Source organism: Mustela erminea, chromosome 1 (genome assembly GCF_009829155.1).
Source record: "Mustela erminea isolate mMusErm1 chromosome 1, mMusErm1.Pri, whole genome shotgun sequence".
Classification (NCBI taxonomy): domain Eukaryota; kingdom Metazoa; phylum Chordata; class Mammalia; order Carnivora; family Mustelidae; genus Mustela; species Mustela erminea.
Window position 1 is genome coordinate 107593325 of NC_045614.1, and position 15594 is coordinate 107608918.

General features: G+C 38.0%; 1 long non-coding RNA gene across 1 annotated transcript in view; it reads right to left on the reverse strand.

The window, feature by feature from the left end:
- The window catches only part of LOC116587103, a 33991-nt gene that overhangs the window by 14706 nt on the left and 3691 nt on the right, over positions 1-15594 (reverse strand). Inside the window, exon 2 of the long non-coding RNA XR_004284324.1 lies at positions 204-413. This is a non-coding gene — a long non-coding RNA (uncharacterized LOC116587103). The remainder of the gene's footprint in view (positions 1-203; positions 414-15594) is intronic.

Genomic DNA, 15594 nt, shown 5'->3' on the forward strand with positions numbered 1-15594 from the left:
TATCTGACAACCACCTTTGAGAGAGATAAAATCATTATCCCATTTTTACAAATGAGAAAATTAAGGAAAAGAGAGACTGCATGATTGATTTAAGTAATTTGAGTTGTAGAGGTAAGATTTTTATTGTATTTTGTCTAATTCCAAAGCCTGAGTTCTTAATAACCATACAACACTATCTTTTGTGGTAAATAATATATACTTACTTATATTTACTAGCCTGTTAAGTGAACCATCCCTTAAGTTCAAAATGGAGATAGATTTCATTAGAATTATACTTAATTCAATGCAAAAAAATTTATTCACTTTTTACTTTTGAGCACCTGCCAGGATCCAGGTATTCTGCTAGGCAACTGAGAAGATACAGAAAGACATAGAAGAAGTAGGAGATAGCTTCTGCACATAAAGTTCAGGGCCTAGAAGAATGAAGAAAGCCAAACATAAATGACTTTAATGCAAGTCAGAGAAATGCAAGGTATACAGAAAATACTGAGTGCTTTACAGGCTCAACTGAAGGGAGATTGGATCCTAATCAGAATGGACTTTAAAAGGAGATGACATTTGGAAAATGTCTTTAAAATAGATAAGATTTTGACAAGAAGTTAAGAATTTGATAAGAATACATATTATGGGAGTGAAGAAGGAAGATGGCATAAATCTGTAAGTAAGAGTTTGGTTCAAGCACTGGGCATCTACACCAGAGTGGGTAGACAATAAGCCTTCAAAAAGATAGCTAAAGACTTTCCTTTTTATATTTCTCCTCTTCCTCCAACTCAGAGCCTCACTGGTAACCATTCCTCTTGGGGCAGGAATATCAAACAATGTCAGCTGAAGTTCTATTCTAGTTGTGTCCTTTCCAGGATTGAAATTCGGCCTTTGTTGCAAGACAGCATTACATGTCATAACCACTGGCAAAGAATATTGTGAACAAATCAAATCATTTTCCAAAGGTTCACCTTCATAAAGATTTGCCAAGGAAAAAAATTCTGTTTCTATCCACATAGTAGTATTCTATTAGCTCACAGACTCATGGAACTATAGAGGAGACTTAAAGAAACCACAAACATGTAAGGTTGAAAAGTGGTTTGAATGTCTTCCAGCCAGTTCCATTTCCCCGTCTTCCAGTGAATTTTGTATCTACATTAAAAGTCTACATAGTCTTAGGACTCCTGGGTGGCTCAGTTGGTTGGGCAGCTGCCTTTAGCTCAGGTCATGATCCCAGCATCATGGGATCGAGTCCCACATCGGGCTCCTTGCTCCGTGGGGAGCCTGCTTCTCCCTCTGACTCTGCCTGCCACTCTGTCTGCCTGTGCTCACTCGCGCTCACTCTCTCTCTGACAAATAAATAAATAAAATCTTTAAAAAAAAAAAAAAAAGTCTACATAGTCTCTTTGTATAGCTCCCCACAGGGAAAATATGTTCTACAGTATCTCTACATCATATATTCCTTCATTTTAGAGTATGGAAATGATTTTATTGCCTTAATTTAGAGTCATGCATTAATGCTTTCCCTCTATCAAGAAGGGTCAGGTGACTCCACAGGTGTCAAGTAGGGTGGACTGCGGCCTTGTGATTTTGTGATAAATAAAGTGTGTTATTTAGACTGGCAAATGATGGGAAAGTGAATGAAAACTTGAAGCCTAAATCTCAGGAAATTTCTTCTCTTCATCATTGATAAGGCAAGTTATTCAATTTGTTAACACCTGAAATTTCCCAGTCCCCAAAATGGGAATACTAGTTTCAAATTATAAAATTCTTTGAGATCCTTTCATAACTGAAGGCAATAGTAAAAATTAAAATCATATAGCAAGGAAATTTACCTTGTATGCATAAAATTATATTTTATGAGAACTGTAATTTGTGAGTTTAGCCTTCTCTCTTATGTGTTTATTTTTCATTACCCAAGCAGGGCAGGAGTTCCATGAGGGTGAATCGTTACCTCACGGAAGTCTGTTTCCTCTCCACTTCCAGCACAAGCTCTGGCCTTCTCCAAAAACATTTTAATAGATTTTTTTTTTTTTTTGGCATTTTTAACTTGCCAGAATTACCATTTAGAAATATCTTATTAAATTTGTGGTTACTTTACTTCGTTTTCTTTTTTTCTTATGTAACTCACAATGACTGCATCATAACTTGGCTGTAAGAATTATGATTTAATTAGAGAATAAATGCCAGAAGTTTGTCTACTTGCATATAATTAAAAAAAAAAACAAAAGATTCTACCTCTCAGATTATTTAGAAATTTACAGAAAGCTAAAGTGAAAAGGATTATATTAGGATTCTACACACACATACACACACACACTGAATTTATTCCACAGAATTCAGTAGTATCTCCTCAAAAACAGGTTGTATAATAAACTAGTAAAAGACAATGTGTGAATCACAAATATCACAACTTCAGCAAAGAAATTTGATTTGTAATGTTTAGGCCACGTGTATTTTGTTGGACTCCAAAAGATTTTGGCATTTGAAATCAGAACTTTCTTTCCCCTTTTTACTTCCTCATGAGATTATACATATTTATATTACATTCTTTCCTGAGACAAAAAGAAAAAGAAAGCACAATAAATTTTGTTTGTGTGCCCCAAAACTTTCTCCTTAGTGACACAACGACGCAAGGCCACTGAATATTGGTAAGGAAGCCCACACTTAACATTCAGATGCTCAAGCCAGATCTTAGAAATGCCTGTTTCCCGCATAACTAAGAATTGATGTTTTTCTGAGCTCCTTTGATTCCCATCAACAGATACCTTACTGAGCTAACTCAGAAGAGTGAGCCTAACGTGTTTGAAGCTGCTTGTGTTATATTATTAGAAAAGGCTGTCTATGTTTTAAATGCTTCCTTTTGGACTTACTATCACCATGATATCAGTTAACAATGACATTACTGCTAATGTATGGAAAGCCACTTTGATTACAAATTCTAGAGAACTTTATGTTTGTCAACATCAGACACATTAATTTAGGGTGTCCCCAGCTCTGACGCATCAATCCCCACCTGCCTTTATCCTAAGTAATGGTTGAAGGGGGACCAGGTAGTAGGAAGCTTCCATGTATCTAGTGGTAAGGACTTCATTTAGGAGGCCCACTTCCATCTGTACTGTCAGCACACCAATGGGGCCAGAAGCACTTCGGTGTGGGGCTAAGGTAAGAGGAAGTAAGCCTTCAAACTGAAGCTCCTTACGGTGCCCAAACCCATCTGAGGCAGCCTTGCTCCGGGATATATTAACAATTCAATGACAAGAACTCAAAAGGAGCTTCAAGCATTCAATTATAGGGCTGCTGAAATGTATTACCTTATATCTTCCTGTCCCTTGATTTGCTGTGGAGTATTGTTAACAGCAATTACATCTGGGGGGGAGGATAGAATGAACTTTATTTTCTTTGTACTTTTTTTGTATTTTAAATGTTTCCTAACAACAGAAAGAGAAGAAAGAAAGAAGAAAGAAAGAAAGAAAGAAAGAAAGAAAGAAAGAAAGAAAGAAAGAAAGAAAGAAAGAAAGAAAAAAGGAAAGAAAGAAAAAAGGAAAGAAAGAAAAAAGGAAAGAGAGAAAACATTTCTATTGAGAGACAGCAGGGCATAGTGCGAAGGAGCAGAGCTACTGGGGCCAGATCACCTGGTTCTAACTCTAGTTTAAGCTGTTGCCAGCTGTGTGACCTTACCCAGATTACTTACCCCCTGTGGTAAGTTTCCTCATTTGCAAAGTAGGGATGATGACAATAATAGTAATTGCCATAAGATGGTTGTGAGGATAAGGTAAAGTAGGTAAAGGAATTAAAATAATGCTGGCATAAATGCATCACTTTATAACAGATAGTGATTATCTCTCAAAGATGCTTCTTCAGTTCTGATGCTGCTTACCCAGAGCGTGACACAGTGCTCTCATCTATATGGTGATCTTCAGTCCCTGTATCACAAACAAACTGTTCCAATTCTGATAATAGATCAAATAATTTCTTTATTCCCAGCTATTTCTAAGAAAAGGATCATGTGAACACTAGACACAGCATGCTAAGTAGAGGCTTGAAACTACTTCAGATAAATAGGGTAGCATAGAGCAAAGAACTTCACAACTGGAAGGAGACTGCCTTATGGCTGGTGTCAGTTCTATGATTGATTTTGTGGATGACCTCACGCAAATTACTAGCTCTCGGGGCGCCTGGGTGGCTCAGTGGGTTAAAGCCTCTGCCTTCGGCTCAGGTCATGATCTCAGGGTCCTGGGATCGCCCCACGTCGGGCTCTCTGCTCAGCAGGGGGCCTGCTTCCTCCTCTCTCTCTCTCTGCCTGCCTCTCTGCCTACTTGTCATGTCTGTCTGTCAAATAAATAAATAAAATCATTAAAAAAAAATTACTGGCTCTCTCTGGGTCTTCTCATCTTCTCTATCTACAATACTAACTATTCCAATTCTCTCCTGTTTGTCTCTTCTGCCCCCACACAATGGGGAGAAAATACTCACCTGCTGAATAAACAAGAAGTAGTAGAACATTCAAAATAAGGGCATTTCCAAGTTAAGTACTTCAGAATCTTGCACTTATAAATGCTGATCCTCAAAATATTTCTGTCATGGGAGTGATACTTCCCCCCACCTTGTAAGTTAAATAACTGACACATTGGAGATTTAAATTTAGACACCATGCAACCCTCATCAAAGTCAGAGCACAAAGAAGGGCAACTGAGCATCTGCTAAGTGGATGTGGAAGGGAGCTGCCTTCCCCCAGTGAGGGAATTTAAAAATTTAAATGACTCATTGTCTTTGCCAATTCATCTAGCACTAGATATCCCAGATCTTCCTCGTTCCTATTCTTTTCTAGGTAAGGCAAGTGTCTAATAAATCACTAAGAAGAGATTTATGCATCAAGTTATATGTCTCTTTAATGAACGACACTACTGAAAGGGGGACATTTAGAGATGATCCTGCCCTTGAGGAACCTGGGGTCCAGTAGCAGGGACTGGTGAGTACAAAAAAGATAAATTACGTTAGTCAAATATGGCAGGTGTCCTCTGACATTCCAGACTTGGGGAAGCCTGAAAGGCTCTACTAAGAAGAAACATCATTTGTTTAAATTTACATGAACTCAAAATAATGCTGGTTCATTATCATCTAGAATAATGCTTCTCAATGAATCTACAGTGAAGCCAGCATTTGTAAGGGTTTCTCAAGAATCAAAGATTGATACTTTTATAAAATGTAATACAAACAAATTCCCTTGAAATGAAAGAAAGCAAAGACATATCAAAACCTATGTACTATAGTACTATGTACTATAGTCATCTGTGTTTCCAGAGTGGGTGACACTTCCAACCAAATCATTTGACATTTCCAACTAAACCATTTCATACACATGAAGCCCAAGAACCAGAAATGTAAAGAGATTTGGGGAAACTGGGTGACTTAGTGGGTTAAGAATCATGCCTTCTGCTCAGGTCATGATCCCAGGGCCCTGGGATTGAGCCCCTGTGTCAGGGCGGGGAGCCTGCTTCTCCCTCTCCCTCTATTTGCAGCTCCTCCTGCTTGTGCTCTCTCTCTCCCTCTCTCACTCTAATAAATAAATAAAATATTAAAAAGAAAGAGAGAGAGATCTCTTTCTCTCTCTCTTACCCAAGTTCATATAACTCAACTTGAGTTGAGATCTCTTGGGTAAGAGATCTTACCCAAGTTCATATAACTCAACCTGAACAGATAAGGGACAAAAACTCAGGTGTTCACACTTCTATCTGAGGACTTCGGAGATTTGTATTACATCCTCCAGGTGGCTGCTTTAGTCTCTGTGCTCTACTCTTCCCTTCAGAGAAGCTGATGCTAAAAGATAGTCTTGTATGAGTTTCTTGTTATAAAAATGGTAGATAAAATCAAAATGCTGGGACACCTTGGTGGCTCAGTCAGTTAGGCATCTGCCTTCAGCTTGGGTCATGATCTCAGAATCCTCAGATCCAACCCCACATCAGGCTCCCTGCACAGTAGGGAGCCTGCTTCTTCCTCTCCTTCTGACTGCAGCTCACCTGTGCTTGTGTTATCTCTCTCTTTCCCTTTGTAAAATAAATAAATAAAATATTTTTAAAAATCAAATTGCTAACTTACTGACAAAATACTTTTTTTTCCCAAGTTGCCTTCATAAACCCCCATTGTGCATACTTACTAACATTGGTTCATCTTCTTTTGTACTTTCAAATGACCTCTAAACTGGAATGAAGGAGGGGAAAAATGAGGGAAAGATTTCAATGCTGCAAATTATCGCCATTTCTTATCTACTACTCTTTACTCACATAAGTCAATACCTACATCCACAATAATTCTACATATAGGAATATTTCTAAAAGATATTGACTGTACCCTCAGAAGAGAAGCCCAGTCTCTGAACTCTATTATTATTCTATCCTGATCCCTCGTTTGGTTTTCCTTTTTGAATCCAGGTCATGACTTTAATCTAGAAAATAGATAAGCAACAATCTTCTCAAGTGATAAGACCAAGGGCATGCCATCTAATCATTGAAACTGGTATGATCATTATCACCTGATGATTCTAGTTGATCTAAAATCCAGAATCTTTATCATATTTATAAATGCTAAGTCAAATTTACTGGGGACCTATTTTTAGTCCCAGAAATTGTATTAGTTCACAATGACTCTGTAGCCTATTCATGACTGCAATATTCTTAAAATAAGAACCCCAAGTGAAATTAATCCTTCAATGTTAAAATTATTCTGTTTCTTACCTGTTGTCCCAGCATGTTTCTAAAAGTTACTGAATAGGGGTGCTAGGTGGTACAGTCAGTTGAGTATCAGACTCTTGGTTTTGTCTCAGTTCATGATCTCAGGGTCATGGGATGGAGTCCCAAGTTGTGCTCTATGCTCAACACAGAGCCTGCTTGGGGCTTCTCTCTCACTCTGCCCCCTTCCGCCCCCATGCTCACATGCTCTATCTCTCTAAAAATAAATAGCATGAATCTTTAAAAAATAAACTAATATAAAACATATTGAATAGGGGCACCTGGGTGGCTCAGTAGGTTAACCATCTGACTCTTGATTTCATGATCTCAGGGTCATAGGATTGAGCCCCACTTCGGGCTTTGTGCTCAGTGTGCAGTCTGATCTTTGCTCTCTCTCTGCTACTTCCCCTGCCCCCAGCTCGCTCACGTGCTTTCTTTCTCTCTCTCTCTAAAATAAGTAAATAGAATGTAAAAAAAAAAAAAAAAAAACCTACTGAATAATGAGTTCAACATGGGAGGTTGATGACAAATTAAATCTTTTGTGTTCTTCAATTCTTCAAATGAAGAATTCTCAAAATTTCTAAGGAAAACTCCTTTATACAAAGGATGAGCATGTCTATGAGGAAAGCAGGAAATATCCTGCTATCAGTTTTGCCGCCCACTCCTCTGGGAATCCTGGAAAACCAGGAGGGAGAAAAAGAGAATCATGGTAGCAAAAACATAGGGAATTACTGGGTAAATCTTGCAGACCAAGTAAGGAGGAACCATTTTGCTAAACTGTTTCTTTATTTAAAAAGAAAATTTAGAAGAAAATCTTTACATGTGTTGAAGAAGTCATACTTGACTGTTTTGCAGACCCTAGGCACTTAGTATGAAATAAGAACCCTAATAAATTCCCAACAGACTGCACTTATTTATGGTCACAAAAATGCCATGTTCATGAAAAAACATCTCACTTAAATTCAAATTCCAAGTTTAGAAATAAATGGTATACATGTGTTGATTGTTCTTTCCTTTTCTGAAAATTAGCCACCATATTTTTTTAGCTTTAGGATTTTTTCTAGCCACAATTCAGTTCTGAATATTGTATCTTCAATTACTTACATTAATGATCTCTGAACTAACCAGGCAGAAATATCCTGAACTATAGCCCCAGAAATAGACAAAATGAAATCAATGTTACTAAATCTGCATGTAGTGATTATAGATGGAAAAAAATCCCATCGTTGCCATGACAATGCCACACATGCCTTTGATGTTTTCTCCACAGAATAACAAAATGTACATTTAATAGAGATGTCTAATTGTCTTTCACTCTGGTTTTTGCTCACCAACATAGCAACATGTTTTTTACTAAACATCACAGTATTGAAGTTGCTCTGCCTCCAGCTGCCATTAACATATTTTGTATTCATGCTTTGTATAAATTCTGGAAAATGTTTTCAGCTTAGCTTCCCAACTATGCATTTAATTTATATCTAATGAGACAGGGAATATTAAGTAAATGTGAACTGATTAACTGCAAATAGATGTATTGGCATTTATTAACCTAACAGTAGATAATTTTATTGACTATCTCCTAAAGTTGTTAAACCATAAGACCTAACAACTTTTTTTAGTTGAAGTTTAAAGGTAAATTTAAGCACAAACAGATGATTAAGGATAAGGACCAGACTTTTCCTATCATTCAAGTCTTACTAGCAACTCACTTTCCTCAAGCGATTCATGAAAAGGTCCTTAGAAGTTTATTAGTCCTTCTTTTACTAAATACACACTTTCTTTTACAACCAAACCAGCAAATGAACTAAATGTGAGTCAGTATCTTTTTAGACATTTCATTCTAAGTCTGGGAAGCTGCCATAGTTAGATTTTTTTGTCCAATCAAGGCATCATTTGTTAGATATAACTCTTGCTATTAGTCTTAAATTGTGACACTCATGTGATAAAGCTATTACATCAGTCCAAGTACCTGAACAATGTTCATTTGAACAAATACCGATATGAACAAATACCCAGCTCTCTATAAATACCAGGTTCTTTCTTAAATTATGAACCTAGTATCCATATTTCATAAGAGCAGTCTATGAGTCAGTGATAACTTTGCACCACATTCCAATTCCTCCAACACACACATTATCTCCAGGTTCCAACAACAAAGGCTTCAATGAAGTATTTCAGCATTTTAGTAAATGTATCAAACCATCAGCCTGATTTTCATTAACTCTGATTTCTTTAGGTGCCATGATTAGACACTGTTTTCTCACATGGGTCACTTTTGGTAAAAGTAGTTATCAGCTATAAGGCTGCTCCAGGGAAGATAGTCTTATAGCAAGACCATCTTGGCATCTCAAGAACATATCCTTTGGAAACAAAATGCAGGAAAAAAAGCCCACATGCAATAAAAGCCTGACTAAAAACAAAAACAAAACATTCTACCTAAAGTCTACTGTACTTAAAACTGAAGATTGTCAATATCTTGTGAAATAAATGGAGAAAGACATCATATGCAGTAAACTCTTAAGAGCCTTGGCTCACATACTTTCTTTGATTTTCTCATGGTCACACCACAACTGAGTAGCAGGTCCAAGATTCAAACTCAGGTCCATGACTCGAAAGCACATGCACTTTTTATTAGTTTCATTAGTACTAAGACCTGCCTGAGAGGTAGAACAAACAATGGATTCCATCCCAAGTCAATGAATTTTCTCACTATATTTACCATTTGGGTTGCAGTATGATCTAATTATGCAACCCAGAACACAAGGTCGTGTCTTAAAAACTGGTTACAGTCTTTTTAAAATTACTTACTCAGTAGAAAGGGTCTCAGGACAAGATGGAACATCAGCAAGTTACCAGGGGTCTTTGTTTTTAGTGGATTTGCCATTTTACCCTCAGATGAACACCTTGTCATGATTTCTGCCTTTCTCTGGTTGCTATCACCATCCAGAGATTCCAGAGAGTCCCCTCCCTCTCTAAATACCATAAATTGGGCAGCCTGGATAGACAGTGTCTCTCTAAGGTTGGGTCCTCCTGATCCACTCTCTTTCTCATGTCCAGTCCAGAGCCAAAGTATTATTACCTAAGTAAATACTTTACTTTTACATAAGTAAAACACCCTCTGTGGTTTCACTGTCTTATTCTGGCTTCTCCATTTCTAGGGCAGCCTGCAGAGTGTACTAAACTAATCTATTTAGCATTCCCTCTGAATATGTCAACTGCCTACTCAAAAACTCTTGGATTCCCCATTATCTATAAGATAGTCATTTCCTTGTATTTTACAGAACTCAGCAATATCTCATTTCTATCTTTTCATTCTCGTTTCACACAATTCTGAACTGGTACCACAATCAATTTTTGGAACATGCCCCAAATTTTCTCACCTTCAGGCCATTACCATAAGGCTACAATGATTTTCCCAATCCAGGGTTATCCTATTTAACTTCAGTGAATCACATAAGACCCACCTCAAGTGAATCTTCAGTCCCGAAGCTGCTGATTTCTTATTTTGCAACAACTACCATATTGAGATCTTTATCTCTTTTAAATTCCTTATAGGAGATTACTTAAAATATTGCCATATCATGTATCTCTCTCTCTCTCTCTTTCTCTTTCTCTCTCTCACACACACACACACACATACACATGCCCTGCATATCTCTTCTAGATTCAATTACTCATTTCCACATTCCTCATAGCATGGGGTTTTAATAATAACAAGTACTCAATAAGTGTTGCTTCAAAACCTCTATAAAACCTTAAGAAGATGCCTCAGTATTTTCATACCAATACACTTAGGAGCATATGCTACAGTGCTTTTCTACAGTAATAAAACTGCCTGACTTCATTAATGCAAGGTCAGAAATATGGGCCAGCTTGGTGCAGTGAATACTTTCATTCACATCACCCTCATTCCCACCCCATCATATACCTAGGGACTTTTTTTTTTCTTTTCTTTTTACCAAGTCACAGATGGCATAGGAGAGAAAATGGAAGAACAGCTGGTAGTTCCACAGTGGTACCTTGGGCTCTCTCAGAAGCTCAGTTCAAACTGTCCCCATAGCCAGAACAAAGCAGTGAAAGAAACAAAATTGCCTGGCAATAAAACACTTTATTTCATTTGAATTGCCTGAATAATAGCCTCTACCCTCTGTTTAGCTTTAACTTAGGTGACCTGGCAGGTACAATTGCAGTGTGTGGGCTCCTTCAGTAACAGCAACAAAGGCATAGTCCTTGAAAGCTTCCAGGAGTGATAGCCTCTAGGTGTCACTGGCCAACCTGAGCTGTGGTGGGAGGGGTGGGCAGGATGAGATGAATGGAGGGAGAATCAGGAAGCTGGGAGAGAGCAACCCAGAGGTAGAACAGAGCACAGCAAGCCCACTCCTCCACTGAACACTTAGTTGTGAAATCAGCAACAATTCCTTCAAAGGTTTAACAGATGTCCTATTTGAACAGACTCTCGTTTACATCTCAAGCAGAAGAAAGTAAAATAATGAGAAGCCAAAGTGGAAAACTTACTTTATACTTAGGTGGCATGTTTACCGGAAAAGGGGATTTCCGTCCCAGATTTGGGGATTGGATGAATAATGTCCTAAGAATATCTAATTTTAAATTCAATATACAAGGCGAACTCTTTCTCTTCTTGGAAGCCTCTCTGGCTGGAGCTTTGCTTTTCAAAATGTTACCTCCTAATTAAAACTTTCCCCCAACCCTCCTAGGAAAAATATGTATTTATAAAATACACATCAAGCGCTTACTATGTGCCAGGCAGAACTTGAAACACTGGGGATACAACTGTCAATATAAGATGTTTTGTCCTCAAATCCTGTGGAGCTTTTATTTCAGTAAAGGGAGCAAGGACCAGTTGGTAAAGTGTGGGGAGGAAAGAAATGAATAAACATAAATAATGCAGATAATTTTAGAGAATGTTAAGTGATATAAAGAAAATAAAGTGATGCAATAGAAGACTTTCAGGTTTGCAGGGTACTGTAATTAAGGTCATTGGGGAGGAGTTCTCTGAAAAAAGGATTTTTGAATTGTGACCTGAATGACAAAAATAAATTGAGAGAAGAGAGACAGAGTAAGAGAGAGAACACAATTGGGCAAAAATATGAACCCAGAGCATTCCAAAGCAAATGGCCCAGAATATTTCTGGCACAGAGGCTCTAAGATGGAAATTAGTTGGAATAAGCTTGTTATATTTGACAAGTGCAAAGAAAGCCAATGTGGCTGGATCATAGTGAACAGAGTAGAAAGTGCTAATATAGAAAGCTGGAATGAGAAGCAGAGGTCAGATATTACAGGATATTGTAGGTTCCAGAAAGGGGGTTGAATTTTATTCCAAATTCAGTAATGGGAAGCCTTTTAAGGATTTTAAATAGAGGACTGACACAATCTAATTTACATTTTAGAGGATGACTCCAATTTCTGTAAGGAGAATGGAGAGTGGCAGAGCCACAGCAAAGAAGGGGAAAGAGACAGAACGTTAGGCTAGTAGCTCAGGTACCAGCTCCTGGGGGCTTGAATCAAACTGAAACAGAGCCACCATCACGTTGTTTCTGCAGCCCTCTGAATGAACCTCTACCACAGAATTATCACACTGTATGAGATTCTACTATTATACGGGTCAGTGACCTACACTGAACAACAAACCATTTGAAGAATGAGACTACATCTTACTCATCTCCCTAGCCCCCACCATCCAGTGCAGAGCTGACTCAGGAAATGCTGATGGTATGAATTATAATACTACGGTGGAGGACTCAAAGCTCTTCACCTTGGGTAGACTGTTTCATTAAACATCCCCCAGGCCTCAGTTTCCTCAAAGTACATGCCACTCATTCGTCTCATGGTTTTCTTAATAACAAAGTAGGTAATGGATAACATAGAGCCTCATAAAATTACATTTCTTGAATCATTAGGCATTTTTGTCAGTTCCTATCTTCTCCCTCTCTCTTTTTTTTTTTAAAGATTTTATTTATTTATTTGACAGAGAGAGATCACAAGTAGATGGAGAGGCAGGCAGAGAGAGAGAGAGAGGGAAGCAGGCTCCCCACCGAGCAGAGAGCCCGATGCGGGACTCGATCCCAGGACCCAGAGATCATGACCTGAGGCCGAAGGCAGCGGCTTAACCCACTGAGCCACCCAGGCACCCAGTTCCTCTCTTTTCTTAAACACTTGCCTTTTTTTATAAGAGAGCATCCTCCCCTCCCAAATTAGAACTCACTAGAAGTTTCTTTGAGAATCCTAGGAGATCTGCTGATAATTTGGGGATCCAGAATAATCATTTGATTCTTTCAACCCTCTGTTGTCATAGGTAGTTTAAAAAGTAGAGATAATTCCTTCCGCCTTATAAATTTCCCAATTATCTTAACTCTTACCTCCTGTAGAAGCCTGGGTGCTACTGATGTATCAAAGTAGATACAGAAATAAGTGTGTAGGAGAGAGAGGTAGTTTGATGTACAGAAAAGATCACTGCACCCACAGGTGGCAGACCTAGAGGCTCCTGTTGGTTTTGCCACTTCCCAGTGCAGTCTGCAGCATGAATTCAGGTGCCACCCACCATGTCTTGGTTTGAAGCATTCCACTATCATTGATGAGACTAGAAAAAAGGTGCTTGGTTTTCCAACAACAAATATTTCTCTGATACCAACTGTATGCCCCACAGTCCAGTTCAGTGTTGGAACTGACTACCTGGAGCTAGTGCTGACCCCACAGGTAAAGGACTTTGTCCCAAACACTGCCTGCACTTCAGATGCTAGCTACAGAGAGGGTCCCTAGATTACCTGCATTTCACCATAGCTAACTATAAATTCAGGAGGGTTCCTATAATGCACTCATCAGAGTTCAAAAATTTCCTAGAATGACTCAACAAAATTTAGGAAAACACTATATGTTTGGTCATTGAACAACCTGGGTTTGGCCTGTGTGGATCTGAACACAGATTTTTTTTTTTTTTTTAACAGTACAGTACTATAAATGTTTTTCCTCTTCCTTATGATTTTTTTACCCTATTCTTTTCTCTAGCTTATATTATTGTAAAAATACAGTATATAATACATCTACCATAGAAAATATGGTAGATTGATTGACTATGTTATTGGTAAGGTTTCCTATCCATAGTAGGCTATTAGTAGTTCAGTTTTGGAGGAATCAAAAGTTGTATGCCAATTCTTAGCTGTGCAGAGGGCTGGTCCCGCAAACCCCTGCAATTTTTCAAGAGTCACTGCAGGCTACAATTCAGGAACCAGCCACAAGGAAGAGATGCAAAGGGGAAAGTATTAGTAAAGTAGGGGTATGCAGAGTTTCCATGTTGTCTCCAACATACCAGCCTTCCAGCACATCCGTGTGTTCTCTAGGAAGTTCCCGTAGCCTCGTTGTTTCAAAGTTTTTATCCAAGTTTCATTATGTAGACATGATTGATCAAATCATTGGCCAATGATGATTCAACTCAATCTCTAGCCCCTCTTCCCTCCTGAGAGGATGGAGGTGGACCTCAAAGTTCTAATCCTCTATTCTAGTGGTTGGCTTTTCTTTCAGCAACCAGCCCCATCCTGAAGCTCTGTGAGTGTCTCCCAAGACTCACTTCATCAGCATAAACTCAGATATGGTCAGAAGCTGTTCCTTATACATAATAAGAAACACCTATCACTAGGGAATTCCAAGTGTTTTAGGAGCTCTGTGCCAGGACCCAGGGACAAAATATAAATATGTGTATTTTTGTTGTATCAGAAAGGGCAATCAATTTGATATATCTCTATGTTCCTTTTAGTTCTAAACATTCTGCTATTGCTTAAGTTTTATTTATACTTCAGTTTCTGTAACTTTTTAAAGAAGAATTTACTTATTTATTTAACTGAGACAAAGATAGTGAGAGAGGGAACACAAGCGGGAGGGGTTTCCTGCTGAGCACAGAGCCCAATGCTGGGGCTCGGTCCCAAGACCCTGGGACCACGACCTGAGCCAAAGGCAGATGCTTAACAACTGAGCTACCCAGGCACCCTTTATACTTCAGTTTTTAAAGTCAAGTTATGTACCACTGAATACAAAACTACTTTGGTATAGATGTTTGAGGGCTATATGAATCTCAACACAAAAATGGCGTAAAAATGGTTAGGCTCCATTCCTTACCATTATCACAAAAAGAAAAGATTCTCAATGTTAATGCAATTTCCCAAGATTAGGTAGAAAGAAAGAGAAATAGAAAAAAAAATAACTATAAATCTCATTAATTCTGACTTCTCTGTAGATTTTACTCTATCTTAAACTGCAAATAATAGCAAATGTTTTCCCATGGGTAATTCAAATAAATAGAATAAACATATTTTTTGAGAGGACTAACAAAAATGCATTGAAGGTAAGTAAACAATCAGAAATATATATACATATTCATGAGCAAAAAGTATATAATGATATACTATCACAACAATTTAGTCACAACTACAAACACAAATTCCCAAAGCACCACATTAAGCTAGATTTTTACAAATCTAACACAATATTAGCCTTCGGTTCTGAGAGATTTTATATATTTTTATTATAATATTCAAAACTATAGAAAGGAGAAGAAAAAAAGACAAGAAATAATCTGGCTTTGGTCCTGATAAGTCAAGCACAGTGAGGATTTCTGTCCTCATGTTTGTGCCACACTGTTGTGTTTGCGGGAATTGTAACTAGAGAGTTGTCACTTCAGGATACACAGACATCGACAGTAAGGATTTCACTCCCTGTCTTTTGAGTAAAATAGATGTCATATTTTTCTCATTTCCCACACATTCTGTTGTGGTCAATAACAAGTGATCAGAAAGTCACCGACAAATACTTTATTGTTAATTGGCAAGTAACCAGAGGGTTTGGCAGCTAAATTTGCAATTATTCCAAAATTTAC